At 37.0% G+C, this 20,310-nt stretch overlaps 1 pseudogene; it reads right to left on the bottom strand.

The window, feature by feature from the left end:
- Positions 1 to 1,111: 1,111 nt before the first annotated feature.
- LOC131006769 (patellin-3-like) lies at positions 1,112 to 3,843 on the bottom strand (annotated as a pseudogene).
- Between the last annotated feature and the right edge of the window lie 16,467 nt (positions 3,844 to 20,310).

Below are 20,310 nucleotides of genomic sequence, written 5' to 3'. Positions count from 1 at the left end.
GATAGATTTGAGAATATTTTAAATAAATTTAAAAAAATAATGAAATATCGGGATAGAAATTATAATTAACCTTACCAAAATTTGAATAAGGATCAATATTTAATATACTGTAGAAAAAGTGAAATATTCTTATTTTGACGGTACATAATTCTATTTGTGAAAAATATGGAATGCGTTGAATCGGAATATTATTAATCATTTTGATATGGCGTTTTAATATTTTTCCTTTTTTTCCTAATGATTTCTTGCCCTTTTTGTGTTCAAGAATTAGAGCATGGTGACTAATGATAACTTTCTAGCTTGAAACACTAATGATTATAGACTTTGTTTAAAATAATTATTATAACAGACTTGAACAAATATCAAGCATATATTAGCCGCCTAAATAAATTGTGTTCAACTTTGGTCGTCGTGATAAATTTACCAAAAATCATTAAATTTATCCGATCTAAATGAAGAATTAATGATACTTTTTTTTAGGCGAAGAATTAATGATACTTACTATAATATTATCGTTGAAAAACTTATACCATTACGATATGAAATTTATCATCTCCAGCCATATTTTATTTTTATGGTCAAATTTGACTACGCAGATTTAGCCTTATATATCAATATTAATAGGGTAAATGTCACTTTATGTCCCATCGTTTGATCGAATTATCGATTATGTCCCAACTTTTCAATAATATTTAATCGGTACCCAACCTAACAACGTTTTTTAAATTGTGTCCCCTAAAAAATTTTCGGCGCCCTGAAGTTGACGTGGCACGCCGGAAACTGTGACGTGGAAATATTAAAACAGTTGGATTTGCCAGCTATAATTATGTGGCACTAAAACAATACTAACGAGTGTGCATGAAGAAAAAAACCCAAATCAACACTAAAAAGTTCTAAAGTTTGGGAAAAGTGAAGAACTCTTCGTCGGGCAAGGGCACCTATGCTGGCCGCCGCTCCAAGCTCGTCGCCATTCACCCGCGATCTTCGCCGCCACAAAATACACGTTCGACGCAGTGGCCTCTCCTCTCAGGTATTCCTCCGCAGCCACGAAATACCTTTCCTCTGTTCCAATCGTGCGATGATTTTGAACCCTAACGTCAATTTGATGTTCTCAGAGGACAGGGAGATCGACGACGGCGGCGGAGAGAGGCGGCGAGAGGGAAGAAAGCACGGGGCAGAGGAAGCGGCGAGAGGCAGCGCCGCGGGAGTGGAGGTCAGCGGCGAGGCGGAGGAAGGGGATGAGGTGACCCATTCTGGCGCAGGGGAAGAGGGCTACATGGTAGCAGAAGACGTCATGGAGATTGGGGGCGGAGAAGGGAGTTAGGGATGTCGCAAAATCGTATACCCACCAAAATTCTATCAAGATTTTCTCTTGCTCCATTCTCTATTCATGATTTACTTCAACTATTACACAATAGATAATTTTTGAAACAGAAATCGAAGAATGAAGAGAAATCGAAATATAAGGATTTATAAACAAATTCTTTGTGTTGATAAGTATTGGGGAGGAGGTGGCCGACTGTTCTCGTCGTCGGAAACACTACGATGGCGGGGAATGCGGAATTCCGCTGGAGATGGTAGACGGCCTGTGGTGTTTCGTGGAGAGTGAGGAAATAAGGTGAGGAGAAGAGAGGAGTTGACAGTAGGCTTGAGATGGTAGACGGCCTTTGGTGTTTCTGCGGCACTGACGGTAGGCTTGACGGTGATGGTGGTGGTGGCGGCAGCGTCGCAGGAGTGGAGGTCGGCGGCGAGGCGGAGAAGGAGATGATGTGATTCTTTTGGCGCAAGGAAAGAGGATGAGGTGATATGGATTATGTTAAGTTTTTTTATTAAAATATAATGGATTTGACAATTCCAAGTGGATTAATAAGTCCACGTAATCAAACTCCGGCATTCCACGTCAACTTCCGTGCGTCGAAATTTTTTTACGGGACACAATTAAAAAAATATTGATAGGTTGGGTATCAATTAGATATTATCGAAAAATTGGGACATAATCGATAATTCGGCCAAACGATGGGACATAAAGTGATATTTACCCATATTAATACAACATGTCATTTTTCCCCTTAAAAAAATACAATATGTTATTTTTGGCGCCAGACCAGTTTTTTTCTTTTTTTATACTTCTTTCATATTAACACTATATCTAGATTCTCAATTATTCATAGTCCCTATTATTGAACTCATTCATCATAGAATGTTGAAAATAAATAACATATTATTATATTGTACGAATCCATATCTCAAGTGACAAAAGGCACCTAAAAATTTTCTTATCTGAGTAATTTTGGGTTTAATTTTTTCACTTTTATGGGGTGTAGAGATCTCACCTGCATGCAAATAGGTTATTTAATTATATTTAAATATCTTTTATAATTTTAATTAAATAAAAAAAATATGTACAACCATATATACCTATAGTAAGTATGAAACGTTGAAAATACGAAATGAGATCGCAATAATTCATAGGCCCGTTTAGGATAAGAATCACTAGTGATTTTTTACTATTATGGTAAATCTGCAAAAAGCTGTCACATGAATTTGTAAAATATGTCAAAAATGTAACTTTTCAATGGTACAAATTACAATGTTGGTAGGCATCACATTCATAGGTGGCCAATGGTCCACGTTTGGCAGAGTGACATAAGAATTATTAACTTTTTTCCTATTGCAATCTACTAAATCAATTAGGAACAGAAATTAAAATCACACTTACCTTACCTCTCCCCCGTCCACGATAAAATTACGATAATTATGGTATTTTTATTATTTTTATCAGTTCAAAGTAAATATGATATTTTTATTTTAGGGTTAATAGCGCCTAAATTACTAAACTTATACCGAATTCTGGTTTGAATACCATACTTTGAAGCGTGTCATGTAAATTACTACACTATCAATTTAAACTGATTTAATGACTCAACTCATTTTCCGGCGACAACTTTGATGACATGGACCACTAGAAATTCTATGTGGATACGCCGGACAAATAGTTAAGCACAATCATTTTACTTAATAAAAAACAACGTCGCTTTTTATTTCTTTTGCATTTAACCTCTTAATCAAATCAAAACTTCCTCTACTTATGCAACAAACAGAGTTAGTGAATGATCATCAACACTACTGCAAACATAATTTCAATTCATTAAAAAATAAAATATGAAATCTTCACATTTTCCGATTTTTGCATCACATCTCGTGCTCTTAATACCTGTTTGGTTACTGATTCAAGATAGTTATCCTGCAGGATGACCAAAGCCTGTTTTGTTGCAATCCGAAGCTCCTTCTTTCCGGCCCGAGTGAGTTCTTCAAATCGCTAATTTGAAATATCGTATTAATCCCCCTCGGATTGAAATCCAGCTTCCTAATACTCCTCTCCAAGAATTGAATCCTCCATCTCAAGAACCTTTGCCTCTGCTCCTCATCTCCAAACGTCTTAGCATACAATTCCTTATTCTGAAACTCTCCATACACATTGTAGCAAATGGGGTGGCCTTCTTTGTTGCAGTTTTCATGCGTAAACGCCACTTTTTCAAGATCGTCGCCCAAATCCTCCTTGAGCTGCTTGTCCACCCCAAAATCCTTTCTCCATTTTAGGGTGTTTTTTAGCATGGAGAGGGATTCCTTCACTTTGAAGTCGCAGGCGCAGAGGAATTTCAGCAAAACAACGTCGTTGCGATCGTCCTTCAGGAGCGGCATGCCCCATATGGAGGCCTCGTCACTGAATTCGGCAGCGGCGATTTGGTTCTTGAATTCGTGGAGGGATTTGAGTTCGGGCTACGAGAGAGATGAGATTCGGTTGCTCTCATCTTTGAAGGAGCCGAAACGGCGTCGTTTCATTGTGGCATCCACTAGGACGACACCTGGATGCCAGCATCGCGTCCTAAATTTGACATGTATGCAAAATTTTCAAATTAACCTCGCCGGTAATTGGTCGGAAAATCTAAATTAGATTAAATTAATAGTGTAGTAATTTACATGACACACTTCAAAGTATGGTACCCAAACTTGAATTCGGTATAAGTATAGTAATTTAGGCTCCATTAACCCTTTATTCTAAGATATACTATATCCTTATACTTTATCTCATTTACACACAATATTTACAAAAAATCATCTCACAAACTATTTATTTATTACCTAACAAATTAATTCAGTGGAATCTTTTATCCACTTGATACACATTTTCAAATATTTTTTTAAAACTTTAACCGTCTCATTTACACCACACTTATCTCGGACGGAGGAAGTATATTTTAAGTTGAGCTATTGTAGGAGCATTCACGACAGGGCTCGCGAAGCAGGCACAAGTTCGTCTCGTGCGAGCCCTATACCATTATAGGGGAAGAGGGTGCACACCTCGAAGCACAAGTGCGCACTCAGTGCAAAGTAAGAGAGAGAAAAGGGCGTGATGCGGATACACCAATAACAAATTTAAAAAAAAAATGCTTTGATTTTTGGCTAAAACAACTAGTTTGAGATTTTGATTTTTTCTTTTTTAATTAAAGTGAACGGGACATTTGGCTCACAAGAGCAGTTTTCGTTTATTTATTTTTTATAAATACTCTTTCTTCCTTTCACCAATTTTACCACATTTCATCTATATCTATACTCCATTGTTTTTCTCTTCTCCAAAAAAATATCTTCTTCTTCCAATTCTTCCAACCGGCGATGAGGTTTCGGCTCTTCTGGATCCAAATGTTGATCCCAGTCTTTTTTTCATGCACATTGCAAAAACATTTATGGAGATTGCGAGTATAATTCAGTTCGATTCACCTCCAAAAAAAAGGGCCAACAAAAAAATATACATTCATTGCGATCGTGGAACATGTGGTTAACGACTTATTGGGATTACTTCGCCCCCGATCCTATTTTTGGTGAAACATTTTTTCTATGTCGTTTTCATATGCGTCGATCCTTATTCTTGCACATTGTGAATTTGGTGGAGTCTGATCCATACTTCCAATAACGAGGAGACATTATTGGGATAGTCTGCTTTACACTGATCCATAAATGTATGGTGGCAATTCGGCAACTAGCGAATGAAGGTGCCGCAGATTCTTATGACGAGTATCTACGTATTAGAGAGTCGATGGCACTAGAGTGCTTGAAGAAATTTTGTCGAGCAACCGGCCGTATTTTTTACCCTAAATATTTAAGGAGACTGACTACCGCCGACTGTCAAAGGCTACTTGTTTTGCACGAGGCGAAGTACGGGTTCCCCAGAATGCTAGGGAGCCTCGACTGCATGCGCTGGACGTGAAAGAATTTTCAGGTGGCGCGGTAAAGAGCTTACACCCGAGATTATCACAGCGAGCCGACGATTATTCTTGAGGCTATTGCATCCCAATATCTGTGGATCTGGCATGCCTTCTTCGGGGCCGTTGGCTCGAACAACGACATAAGTGTGCTCAACGAATTGTCGTTGTTCAATGATGTTCTTTCGGGAACTGCTTCGACGGTGCACTTCAAGGAAAATGGTGCTCACTTTACTATGGGCTACTATTTAATTGAATAAATCTACCCAGATTGGTCGGTCTTTATCAAGAGGCATTCATTTCCTACGGACGAGAAGAAGAAAAGGTTCAAATTGATACAAGAAGCTACACGGAAGGACATAGAACAAGATTTTGGTGTTCTTCAAGCTCGTTGGGCTATTATCAGATGTCCGGCTCATCTATGGAAGAAGGAGCAAATAAGCGATGTCATGTTTGTGTGCCTTATTTTGCACAACATGATAATCGAGGATGAATGATTGAGCGATGTCATGTTTGCATGCATTATTTTGCACAACATGATAATCTAGCCTTCGCGATAGACGATTGCACGACCGGCGCCAAAACTTATTACTCGAGCACATTTGGGCACGATTTGATCCTATTTAGCTGTAGTTCAAAGAATGTAAAATTTTAAAGTTTATTGTAATTTTTTTAATTATTGTATTTTTTTAATTAATGTAATATTGAATATTAATTTAAAAAAAATTATGTTGGTAAATTCAATAATTTAATTTAAAAATATATTTAAAATAAAAAATAATACTCCCTTCGTCCCACTAGAATTAACACTTTTGAGTTGGGCACGGAGATTAAGAATTAATGGTTAAAAGTGTAAAGCAGGTAGAGTCCACTTATTTTATATGAGTAGAGAAAGTAAGGACCACATACTATTTTAGGAAAATATCAATTCTAGTGGGACAAACAAAAAAGGCAAGTGTGCCAATTTTAGTAGGACGAAGGGAGTATATAAAATTAAAAAGGTCGAAAGTAGAGAACCTCATTATAGAGAATGGGTTCTTAAGTGGCGAGGACCATTTAAAAGACCCTTTAGCGGTTAATAATTGTGGATGCTCTAAATATTTTATCCAATATATATATATATATATATATATATATATATATATATATATATAGGGGCGCGCTCCAGTGAGACCCCCTATTTTTCGCGTAACATGAGTACAATGAATAAGACATATAATACTAATGAACAAAACGTATATCTAATGAACAAGATGTATATACTGATGAAAAATAAAATTTAAAAAATTCGTAATGAATAAGACATATATACTGATGAACAGGGCCTATATACTGATGAACAATGCAGTATATACTGATGAATAACAAAATTTGAAATATTCTGCTCCCTCCAGGATTCGAACCCAGTGAAAAAAAATCACCCTCCAGATACAATATCAGCCATAGGATTGATAAAATAAATGCACCAGATCGTGCCCTAGATCTCACTAAAATTAGGGTGTCCTCATTGGAGCGGCCCCCTATATATATATATATATATATATATATATATATATATATATATATATATATAGGAGGGCTAAAATAAAAACACTTCTTAAAATAAAAAATATAAACAATTTTCAGCCCTTAAATCATCAAGATCTACGGTTGATTCGTAACCCTGTTGGATGAATTCGTGGTCCTGAGTTCGAATCCTAAAGGTATCAAAAATTTATTTTTCACAATTCGTAACCTTGTTGGATGAATTCATACGTATTCTACATAAAATTCGTACATTTAAAAACGTTTTTTTTTATTTTAAGAAGTGTTTTCACGGTAGCTCTTCCCTATATATATATATATATATATATATATATATAGCTAAAATAAGTACACTTCTTAAGATATAAAATAAGAATCATTTTCAGTCCTTAGATTATTAAGATCTACGATTGATTCATCATCATGTTGGATGGATTCATGGTCATGAGTTCGAATTTCAGTGGTAGCAAAAATTTATTTTTCGCAATTCATAGCTTTATACAACAAATTCATATGTGTTCTATATAAAATTTATACATTTTATTTAGTTCTTATTTCTAATTTTAAGAGGAGCTCTTACGGTGGCCCCTTCCCTATATATATATATATATATTTGAGATACATAATGTATAGGGGAATTGGCCTATAAATACATTAACTTTCCCATTTTTCTAGAATTTAACATCAACTTTAGTTTCTGCTCCATAATACACCAACTTTATGATTCTTCTGGTTTTCCCATGACCAATTTCTGAAAATTCAAAGACTACCCCAAAATAATCAGAATTGTAGAATGACCCCAACATAATACAAAACAAGACAAAATACCCTTATTATGATTTAAAACAGTTTAATACATAATCAGGCCCAACATGCTTCCGTACCACTTCGAAAATAATTCAAAACATTAATCAACAGTATACCTTTCGTCGACTGGTCACCTTCCGGAGCTTTTATCGCGTTTTACGGACTTCTTGCCTCCTCGGCCTTCGTCCAACCACACACTCGCAAGTGATGGTTGCAACCCTCTTCCTTCACTGTGTTCCGGCTTTCGCCGAATGGTCACCTTCAGGAATCAGTTTCCCTCCTTCACTGTGTCTCGACGTCAAATATTTTTGTTGAAAAATGAAAAGAAAATATTTTCTACTAAACCGGAATAGTTGGACAAAAACTAAGCGTTTATAGAGGAATTATATAATAATTAATTTATTTCATAAAATACTCCCCAAGGGAGGAGACTAACTTGTTTAGCTACCCATGGTAGCTAATCCTTGTGTACATAAAATAAAAAGAAACTAAAACTAAATCGAAAAACTTTGAAAAATTTAAAATTACAAAGATAATTTCTAGAGAGAGGGAGTGGTGTGTGAAAATGTTGTGAATTTTCCCGATGCCCTTCTTCTCTCCAGCACTTGTGTTTATATAGAGGTTTGATCCCTTCTATAATTGCTTGGTTGTTGGCCTTGGATTCCATTCTCGTGGCCAGCTTGCTTGAATATGACCTCCACCTTCTTTTGTCGGCCTTTATTGCCGACCCTTGTTAGTGGTATCACATGGTGCTGGACCCTTGCTTTATCGCCTTGTGATAATGCTGGTAGGGGCCGGCTACTTTTCCTTCCACTCACTTTTGTCCTGGAGCGTTTGGTGAGTGGTCCTCCTGTTCTTCCACCCACTTTTGTCGTTTCTTTTGTGGGTGCGATCCTTGCTGTGAATCACATGATTCACTAAGTTTTGTCGGCCACCTTACTTTTTTGGTGCCCGAGGTGTCCTTCCCTTTGGAGTCTGATGCTTGTCATATTCATCAGACCGGAACCTCCTTTTATCCGGCTTTGGAAAGAATCCCTTGCCGAATTCTGGCTCCTTCTGCGATGAGCATTGATCGCAGATTTTATCGTTCCAATGGCCTAGATGAGCCATATTGCAAAACTTGCGACGAGTCTCCTGGCTCCCCGCAATCCTGTTCTTCCAAATCATTTGCCGTTTCTTCTCGAAGGATTCTTCGGCAAAAGGAGTTGTTGTTCCTGTCATTGTATTAACTAGGAACGTTCCCAGATCCGAGCTTTGATAGAACTTGAATCTGGACTTCATTTTGTCCATCTCTGTAAGACAGACCCATAGACCCCATGCTCGTCTAGTGGAGATTTGTTCCTCCGTGAATGTTGAGACGATTGCGGCCTGGAAGTCGGGAACTTTGATCCTGTTAAGGGCTCCCGTATCAGGTCTCCGAAGCTTAATGAAGTGAAAAGCTTCACGGATTCCTTTTCCGACTGGCTCTGGCGCTGCACTGAAACAGTACAATTCCAGAACATCTCCCCTTTTGAGAGACTCGTTGTTCTCCCATGTGTCGAACACCGTTTTCTGGATCCATTTTGGTAGACCCTTGATTTCGGTGAAGGCTGGAGCGGTGGTATAAACTGAGGCCAAAGCCCCAAACTCATACCATTCCTTGACATCGTTTGGATTGGCTCCTGGAGTCGTCCAAACCCTTGGATACTTTCCGGCAACATCAACCCGGCAATTTCCCGGATTAATCCCCTTCCTTGTGAGAAGTTTCTCCCACCTGTCCTAGTACATCTGCCAAGAATGAGAAATTTCAATAAAGTCATTATCAACCTTAACTTGGCCTGTCATGGGCCTAAGATTGATCTCTCCCTCTTTTACCCCAGAGGTGGAGGGTTGACATGTTAATTCAGGGTGTGACCCCTTAACAACATCTTTTCCTCGAGAATCTGGCTGTGAAACCATTGTCTCAGGACTTGTGCTAGGGGTACTTGAATCCCCTGCTACAGGTAATCCGCCCTGTACGGAAAGCATTGCTTTAGCCCGATTTTCACGGACAGCGCGCAAGAGCGGCTTGTTGGTTGCTTCCTGAAGATTGAACATCTTCATGAAACAGACATCGATTTGGCTAGATACTTTGGCTTCGTCAGCCGCTTGTATCTTTCCTGCTTGTTTGGTATGTAGCACACACTTGTGCCACTCTTGTTGTAGCAGCTCTAGACTTTCAAAGAGCTGCCCCTGTATTGCCTCGATGGCTTCCACTTCAGGGAGCTCCATCCCTTGTAAGGAAATCTGCAAGAACATTCTGATCAGATTTCAAAACAACAATATCATAATCATAATATTGGCATTCTGCTTGCCATCTAATTAATCTAGCCTTTTCAGGTTTAGATTCAATCTTTTTAGTTAAGAAAGCTTTAACGTTGGTGTTATCTACTTTCAAAACAAATTTTTTAGCAAGTAAGAATAGCGGCCATTTTTTGAACGCCTTCCTGACTGCAAAAAACTCTTTCTCGTTTATGTGCCATCGCACAGCCTCGTCGTTGGAGAAAAGACCGCTACAATATCTGCAAGGTTCTTCTCCAAAAGGGGTGATCTTTGTGAGCACTGCTGCCCACCATGAATCACTCGCGTCGGTGTAGAGGACCAGGTCATCTTCGTCTTGTGGTATCGAAAGTTTCGGGAGATTTTTGCAAATCTCTTTCAACTTCTTCATACCCTCTCGATGTTCCTCCTTCCATATGAATGGAACATCTTTCTTCAGTAGTGGACTGAAGACCTTTCTGTGTTCTGCAAGGTTTTTGATAAACATCCCTGCAAAATTGACAACTCCGAGAAAACTTTGGAGCTGCTTCTTCTCCTTGAGATCCTCCGGAAAATTCTGGACCTTCTCCACAATATGATCTTGTAGAATGATTCCAGATTCATTGATCTCAATCCCCAGAAACTCCATCTTCTGGGTGGCAATGACTGCCTTCTTTTCAGACAGCACAAGTCCTTCTTGTTGACAAACATCCGCAAAGATCTCCAGATGCCTGACATGTTCATGAATGTTTTTTGATGCAATAAGAATGTCATCAATATAAACAAACATAAACGAAGAATAATCTTTGAAGAGATTATCCATCTTTCTTTGGAATATCTGAGGCGCGTTGGCTAGCCCCATTGGCATGACATTCCAAACATAATGTCCTTGAGGAGTTGAGAAGGCTGTGAACTTCTTACTTCCTTCCTCCATGCGAATCTGGTAGAAACCTGATTTGCAGTCGAACTTTGAGAATACCCTTGCACTTCTGATGCAGTTGATAAGGTGTTCTCTGCTCGGGATGAAATATCCGTCAAACTCAAGAATATCATTAATTCCTTTGTAATTAATGACCAGTCTTGGTTTTCCTCGCTTGATCTCCCCATGATTTCTCACCAGAAATCCCGGACTGCTGTAGGGTGATCTTCCTTCTTCGATCAGCTTTAAATCAAGGTGTTCCTTGATTATACTCGTCATATCCTGTTGATCTCGAGGGTTCATCAGGATAGGTCTGAACCTTACGAACTCATGCTCCTTTCCAGTTTTAACTTTCAAGGTTGCTCTGAGCTGGTTCTTGTCCCACCATGCCAAAGGATTCTCATGGTAACATCTCTGAATCCTCCTTTTGACGTCGGCAATGGACACCTGTTCTTCTTCCTTGATATCTTTGTGTGATATCAGGGATACTTTGAGGATTTGAGTTTCTTCCTCAGAGAGATTTGGGAATCCCTCAGTTCTGCATTTGAGCAAAACTTCTCCGAATCTCCTTTGATCCTTCATCTGGGGTCGCCGGAGTCTGCCATCATCACCACGCTTGCTGCGGAATTTGATTGGCATTGATCGATGAAAAGCTCCATTGAGCCTTTGCACAATGATTTTGTGATCACAATTGATTGTGAACACTAGCCTCCTGGCTTCATTGTCCTGTATATACCTCTTGAAGCTTTGCAGAAAATTATTTCCGAATAATATATCTGCTCCGGTATCATGGAAATAAATTGGTGGAGTCTTGACCTTGTACCAAGGTGTCTGTCCTGCTCCGCCGATCAATATTTCCGTTTGTTTTACTCCCTTTGATAGGAGCAAAATCTTTTTGGAGAAATCCCTTCCTGCAATTCGAGGTAGATCTTCTTCCACTTCTGCTGGAAAGACTCCTCGTTTTGCTGTACAGATTCCTGCTCCCGAATCCACATAAGCAGCAAAATATTCTGCTTTGTATTTCTCATATAACATCCCTACAGAGATGTATATCGAGAATGGGCTGGTCATTTGATCATCACTCTTTGGCGTCCAATGGTGATCTCCATTCCTCCTGATTTCCATGACCATGGTTTAAATTTGTCAAGGAAATCTCTTCCTAAGATCAGGACATCTGCTTCTTGTCCGGCCTGGCCTTCGGTTTGGATTTCGAAACCTCCAACCTCCAGAGTTCCGATGTATCGGTTATCTCTTGGATTTGCCAAATAATACAACGAACTACAAGGAAATTTGTTCTCCTTGCTTGTTGCATCAAATCTTGTGGAAATTTGTCTCCACCCTTCGGGACATTTGAGCTTGATTCTTATGTCCGGAACTGGTGTTTCTTGGATCGCCCTTCTCTCATATGAATGAGAGAAACTCCTTGTTATAGACCCTGAGGTTAGCCTATTTCCTTGGAATGATAGCCTTGGTGCTCCTAGTCTGAGACTCTGAGTATGGCTAAGCACCGGCTTGTCTCCAATGTCGATGTCGATTTCTCCGATCTAAGGAATCTCCACTCGGTTTGGATTGACTGCCTTGGCCACCTCCTTGAATATTTCTGGAATTTCAATAAATTCTTTTCCCAGAAATAACTCCGTGTGATGGGAATTTGATAAGGCATACGAGACTTGATAAGTCAGTGAGTATGGCCTATTTCCTCCCGTCATGAACTCCTTCTTTTTGTAGTCCTGATAGAGGGTCAGGGCTCGGCTGAAAGATGAATCCTGCAGATTATAAGCGATCTGTGGGTAGAACTCGGTTATAATCCTTTTGGCATAGAGATTGCCCGAAAATGCTCCAAGGACTGAAGCTCTAGCTTCTCTAATCCTTTTGTCGCAAAGTGCGACGTCAATTGGTTGGTCTGTTCCTGGGGAGAGGGACGATTTGATTACCAACTGAACTGCTCCAATATGAATCCATTTCATCGTGCTAGCGACTTCTGGCTTCATTTTCTTAAGATCCTGCATAATATCTTCGGCAGGAACCAGCTGGATCTCCACCTGATTACTTGTAATCTCCATTGGAAGCGCCATTTCTCGGTTTGTAACACCAAAATAGACATGATGCTTCCTCTTGGATGGAATCAAGCTCTTTAAAACTCGATTCAATCTTCCATTGGAAAACCCCTGGTATGTTTGTACCTCTCCGGTTTCTCTATTGAGTTTCTTCACGAGCTTCTTCACCACTTCTTCCTGTGGAATCAGAAAATGGCTAGTGAATCCATTCTGATCCTCCTTCTGGGTGTGATGAACCTCGTGCTCTTCTTTAGTCTGACTCGTCTCCGGTTGATCCATCGGTCATCTCCGAATCCTCAGAACTAAAGACTTCTTCCTGCTCATATATACTCTCATCAGAGGATATATCTTCGAACTGATACACGGGTATCAATTCCTGATGATAGATGGCGTCTTCGATATCCGGTGTGGATTCGAATCTCCTTATCATCTTTTTCTCGTTGTCTGGGCAATTGGTAGATATATGCCCTTTTGCACCGCATGTCCAGCAGTTGCAATCTTTAAAACTTTCATTTGTTTTGGCTTGAGTACGCCTGAAAGTTTTCCTCGCCGGGATTTTCTTTTGAGAAGAGAAACGGTTTCTTGATGGTCCGCTCCGTTGGCCTGATTTATAGGAGCGTGCCTTCTGTCTGGTCCACATAGTTCTTGGCTTCCAAGAACTTCTTCTGGACTTCCTTTCATAGGGTTGGTACCTATGTTTCTTTCGGCTCCTCTTTTGATACAGCAACTCAGCACCAATCTCTGTTGGAAGGTCAATGTTGTCGCACATCAATGGGGATTTCTTGTTGAGTCTTCTCAATCTCTTGAGATTCCTCAGGTCCGCCGCCTTCTGGCACCATTCGGACAGCTTCTTGTGAACATAAGACATTCTCCTCGAACCACTGTCAAGTGGATATCCTCCTGGTGAAACATACTCATTGATGAGCATCTCTCTCCATGGACTTGGAAATTTTGGAAAGAAGAGGTCCATGGCCTTCTGATCTTCCACCTCCCCCATATGAACATATAGGGTATACAGACGCAGAAATTCATCGAGAGCTTTTGGCTCTAGCACCATCAACCTTAGATTGTAAAGTGCCTGTTGATATTTCTTGCGCTTCTCCTCTGCGGATCCTTCGAAAAAACTCATTCCCAAGAAATGGATTTTAATCTGTTTAGTAGTTTCCTTAATGATATCATATAATGATGTACTACTAAACAACTCTTCCCAGGTCAAAACTTCAAGTTTTTCCCAGTATTGTTTTGCCATGCCTGCTAAGCTTGCTTCGAAGACTCTGGCAAATTCTTTTTTGTCGTAATCAATTGTGGCAACCACGACTTTTAATGATGAAGCCCATTCGTCGATAAGACCCTCCCATTCTTTGAAGCTGGCTTCGTCAAGGTTGAGAATCAATACGTATGGATGGATTGGTTCTAATGTGACCTTTCCTACAGGAGTATCCTGCATCTGAGGCCTCTGTCGCCTGGTTCTTTGGAACTGGCTTGCATCGTCTTGGGCTGACCCTTTCTTTGACGATTCTCCTTCGTGAGACTCGGTTTTGGGAACCTCATCTCCTTGGTTCATCTTTAGATCAACCATATTGAGGTTAGCAAAAGATTCTGCTAATTCCTGTAGATCTTCTAATCCGATTCTGTCAAGGCTATTCATGATATTTGCCTTTCATGATTCGGATTATGTCCTTCGGCTGCAACTCCTTGGGTGCTGCATCGAATAGAGATGTAGACGTCGGGTCTTTGGACCATTGATTCTGAATTTTTCCGGAACATGGTTTTCGCCTTTCGATCTCCTCCATTCTTTTCTGGATATCACGCAAGAGGGTTAATATTTCCTCTTGTTTGAGTGATATTCTGCTTATCTCCATCGGTAGATCGTACAGCTTGATGCCATAATATTCCACCGTCTTTTGGATCTCCCGCAAGTTAACGTTGTCGGAAGAACTTGGCTCGATCTTTTGGTAGCTTGGAAAAGCTACTCCCGCCTTGTCTTTTGGTTCCATCAATCGTGTGACTGATGGGCCTCGTCTCTGGTTCGTTCAATCGCCGTTCTGGTGGCGGCGAGTCCCATGAGGTTCTCATGGTAGAATTGGATACTCGTGATAATTTCACGAATAATCTCGACATCTTCTCCTCGTCGTACGTTGGTAACGAGGGCTCGATTGTTCCAGTTGAGTCCGTCTAGTAGACGGGTAATTTCACTCTCCAAATGTTGGAGAGAATTCCTGTATGGTACACATCTCGGACACTCGTCCGGATCCATAAACTTTAAACGGAGTCTCCTCCCACATGGGTTAATCATAAAATACATTAAAAATTATATAATTCCTCTATAAAAACCCGCTCTGATACCATTTTAAACAAGGATCTTTTAAACTGTTTTTTGCTTAATAGTACGTGGCGTTGTCTCACAGTCCAGACCCAGATTACATAGTAATCTATCGGGCACGAGGAAAGTTTCCAGCCGATATACCAGTTAAGCCCCATCTTAAACATATTTTAGGTATAAATTGTCTTTTAGTCAAAAACCAAGAGTTTTAGGGGTCAAAGTACAAAGAATTTTATAATGGGGTTATTTTTAAATATTCCAAATTTTGGCCATGGGAGATTCTAGAAAAATTGAAAGTTTATGTATTATGGGGCAAAATCTAAAGATGGTGTTATAAATTAGAATTTGGTCATAGTTTATGTATTTAGGGGCAATAACCCCTAATGTATATATATATTTGAGATACATTTCATTATGTTTTTTTGGTTTCTTCTACAAAAGTAGAATTTGTATAGGGTGTGCTTACCAATAATAGTTGCATGTTCCTAATTTTGTATTTTACAAATCGCACATGAAATAATGTACGGCGCTGTGAATAATGAATAGTTGCAAATTTTGACTTGATTCTTTGCATTTACATTTGGTTCCCCATGATTTATGTTCAATTGAAGCGATATAATACAACCGACATATTTGCAGGTAGTCATCCCCTCTAGTAGTAGTATCTGAAATTCTTAAGATGACACTTATCTTAAGGCTCTCAATATTTATGAAAAGTTAGAAGGTTAATTACATTTTATGATCTGAATTTTTTTTGTAAAAATACCATATATGGCATGAGATAAATTTTACGATAAAAAAGATGAATAGAACAACTGAAAATTTTGTTTCGTATTATTTGCAATTTTTTAATAAAAATGATTCAACTCATCTTTTTGTATATTTTAAAGGTGAGTTGAACAATGAAAAATAAAATTTTTGCCTAGCACGAATGGGCGGATCCATGGGGTTGAAGTCCCGCCTCCTCTATAGAGAGAGATGCTCAAAAAAATCAAAATCGAGAACCAATCATTGAACAGAACCGGCATCAACAATTTTAAAACCGAAACCATGATCAACGGTTCTGAACCGAACTTTTCAATACAAGCATTTTTTCAATAGAAAATTTTGTACTCAGTTTTATGAATTTGTATCATCCATCCATGCTAATTGTTTAGCATTTTGCATTAGTTTGTTAAATTTATTTTATTTTTGTACATTTTCCTCTCTTAATTAATTTTCAATGTTGAGTTTGAGCTTGTTAAGAAATGTAACACACACACAATCGCAAAAAAAAATGAAAAAAATACACGAAAATTAGTTATCAATTTGTCTATAGTTAAAGATTTTTAACTATAATTTACCGATACAACATACAATGAGATAATAACTATTTCCAATAACAAATGACTGAACTTTGTGGCAGAGTCACATGGAGGCTAGGGTGGGCTGAAGCCAACCTTCACATTTTCAATTTTTTTTTTTTTTGAATTAAGAGAAGAAAGAGGGAACATAACATAACATAACATATAATCATGTACATTAAAAAGATATTTTTAACGAAAATATGTTAGAATGTTTTCAATCTATGAGTACACATTGAAATCAATTGTCATTGGTTTCTCAAACAAAAACAATTAGTTCGCCTAGATTTATTTAATGTATGAAAATATTGTTTCTTTTATTACTTATACTTTTTTTTAATAATTGTATTGACTAACTAAAAAAAATTGACTCGGGGGCACTCATACAAGTTCAGCCCCTCTAATAAAAGAGTGATGCTAAACAGCCACATTGTGACCACCCACAAATTACTTAATAGAAAAAAATTAATTTACTTAACTTATTTTTTAAAATAAAAATAAGATTTAGTTATTTTATAGTATTAACTTCATTGTAGTAATTTTTTTGTAATTTTTTATAAAATTTTTTATTTATATTAATAAAATAAAACTAAAAAATGCAAAAAAAAAATTTAAAAATAAGTACAATGTAGAGAATACATTGTAATCATAAGTTCATTAATTAAAAAATTAATTTATTTTGTAAAACTGTTCATTGCAAATCTAATTATAATTTTTTTTAATTAAAAAAATTAATTTAATTAACTACTCCATATACTTAATTGTTTCTTTTTATTTTTTTTTTATTTTTTATTCTCTGCATAGATTTATTGCTAATAAAAATTTCTAACTCCACTACTGACTGAATTGTAATCATAAGTTCATTAAAACTATACAGATTTGCTCATAAAAAATTTGTTCAAGAACTACTACCGCTGAATCTTATGCAAAAGAATTCTTCCCATACTCCAACAAGTTCAATCCCATTATAACAACTTTCTGAAAGCTCGAAAGCTTTTTGTATATATATATATATATATATATATTTCAAAGGTTTTATTTTGACATCTCCATTCAAGCGATGGATCATAAAATATAATTAATCCTTTAACTTGAGCTATGGAAATGTCGCTGGAAGAAGAATAGTAGCAAATTATATATATAGAAAGTTTAGCTATCGTATTTAAAAAACCAACACATGCTTGTAACTTCAAAAACATTTCATTTCATTGTGTGTTATTACGAAAAAGTATTAATTATGTCCCAAAAAAGTATCGATTGAATTAGACATCACGATTTAGATCATGAAAGCATAGCCAAAGAAAATGAAATGCAACTTATGTGTGCCTTGCAATCTTGATATACTTTTCTTGGCTTCTTAAATAATTGGACCACAATAAAATAGTCATTGCCTCCGAGATGTTGGAACAATTATCTACCTAATAAACTGTTTCAATTTTTTTGTATACAAATATATAGGAAAATAAAAATATTCTGATATAAATTGTACCACGTTTGTAAAATGAAACAAATAAAAAAGACACGCGCTCCTTTTTATCAAGACAACAAGAAACCTTACTTGGGTAAAACTATTTACATTTAAAATGTGCATGTAAAAGTATCCATTTCTATAAAAATTAATGACACTCTGATATTGATTGCCTGAAATATTTTTTTATCAGTGATAAATCAAATAGTCATTAACCAATTTTAATAAATATTACTTACATATGCACTACCAAATGTAAATATTTAAATTTTCGTCCTATAATCATAATCAAAGTTTCATGAATACCATAATTCAACGTAAAATATGTCGAATTTAAAAGGGGAAAAAGATGGGAGATAATGCAAAATGTTGGAAGAGGATGGGGCCGTGTGTAAATACCGGAGAAAGGTATAATAATTGCAGATTAAATTAATTTAAAAATAATAAAAAGAAAAAGAAATATTTGGCTGTACAATGCAGAATTCCATCAATAAAACAGAGGGGAACTGAGGTTTTTTGCGGGGGCCCATTTTAACGGCTCCAAATAAGAAATTGGCAAAGGGATTTTTAGGGATTTAGAAATTGTGGATTTGGGGGAATCATAAATTTCCACAAAACACCTACATACTGATAAACGAGTGGGGCCCATCCCCACATGACTTGGCCTCAAATTCCAATTCCATGCACCCAATATTTATTTTTGATGATCATGCGTTTGGATTTTTGATGAGTACAAGATTGTTTTGGGTGGTGCAGATTCAAATCCTCTACGTTTGTTGAAATTATATTTTGCTGTTGCAAGCACATGAGTATTTGGGTACTTTGATATGAAATTGAATTGAAATGTTCCGTTATCTCGATTTTCGCGAGAAAAGTTTTTATGAAGCTTGGTATTTAGTTGATGTTTTTGTGCTATCAATGGGTTCTTAGTTTTTTTTTTCAATAAAAATTTCAATTCAGCATAAAGTAGGTATATCGATTTTCGGCCGATTCAATTCACTAATAGGGCTTTTAATTACACTAAATTCAAATAATTCGAAAATTTTAAGGGTGCATTTTTACTTTATTAGTAAATTTTTTATTGGAAAATGATGGATGAGAAAAGATGAGAAATATTATTCTTTTCTCCTTTTTTTACCGTATTCGAAAAAAAAATCCATCATAATAAATACGTGAAAATGGTGAAAATTTGTGAAAATTCTCGTTTTTCATCAAAATAAATGCACCTTTAGATAAAACAAAAATGATTTGGTTGGGGGCTTGAGCCCTTCCTCACCCATATATGTTTCCGCGAATCTTAGAACACGTTCAATAATTTTAGGATAATTTAATTCGAATACATCCATAAGTAAAACTGTTGTATAGTTAGTAAAAAGTTGTTTATTGAAAGTGAAATAAGAAAGGTAGCAGCCTCTCTCTAATAATTCTGAGTTTCTAACAATCAAATTATATTTAATTATGATAGCACATGGTTAATCTGGGAACAAGAGAAATAATGGGAGGCTCGTAGGTGCTAATCTTTGTTGACCAAGTGACATGTTATGAAGTTTTTGTGGTGGTAATAGTCATAGATGTGCCAATTTTATTTTAATAGGTGAGGGAATAAATTCTGGTGGCTTAGACGAACTAATTCCATTTTATTAGATGGATATGTCCTAATTCTTAACGTGGCCCTACTCTTCAACATATGATCCTTCAACTATTAAAACATAGCCGTTTCATACTCGTACCTATTTTAATCATCAATCAATAATGCATAATCTAAAATCTTATTACATTTTATTTCGTGCTTACTCAATCAAAACTGTGAACAATATTAATAATGCCATCAATTATTTTATTTCATTTGTGATATTTTTCAAGATTCACACACACACAGATGACTCCCCTCAATCTATTGGTTGGACTTTATCGTCAACATTTCTATATTATTTGAGCATTTTAAATAGCAAATGCAAATTTTTCTTATCATTGTAAAAATAAAACCATCAATATTAATTATTATTAATAACTATATCAGCTCGTCATATGTTTTCAACATGGTACTAAGTTTGTATATCATAGAACTGGCTCACGATAAATTGTGAATTCATCTAGAAATCAAACTTATTTGAATCGAGTTCATGTACCAACTATTTTCACTAATTGTTAAGTTCAAGCTCGAATTCAATGAAATTTAATATGATCTCAGCTCACGAGCTAGCGAATCAAAATTAGTCTCACTTGACCCACAATTCATAACTAATAGAGCTATTGTCGAGCTCACGAGCGTATTGGGCTGCTACAGTTTTTTTTCAATGGAATAACACCAAATTTTGAATTTAGATCGAT

This window comes from Salvia miltiorrhiza, chromosome 1 (assembly GCF_028751815.1).
Source record: "Salvia miltiorrhiza cultivar Shanhuang (shh) chromosome 1, IMPLAD_Smil_shh, whole genome shotgun sequence".
Lineage (NCBI taxonomy): Eukaryota > Viridiplantae > Streptophyta > Magnoliopsida > Lamiales > Lamiaceae > Salvia > Salvia miltiorrhiza.
Note: the sequence above shows the minus strand (reverse complement) of the source record. Positions and strands in the feature narration are given on the sequence as shown.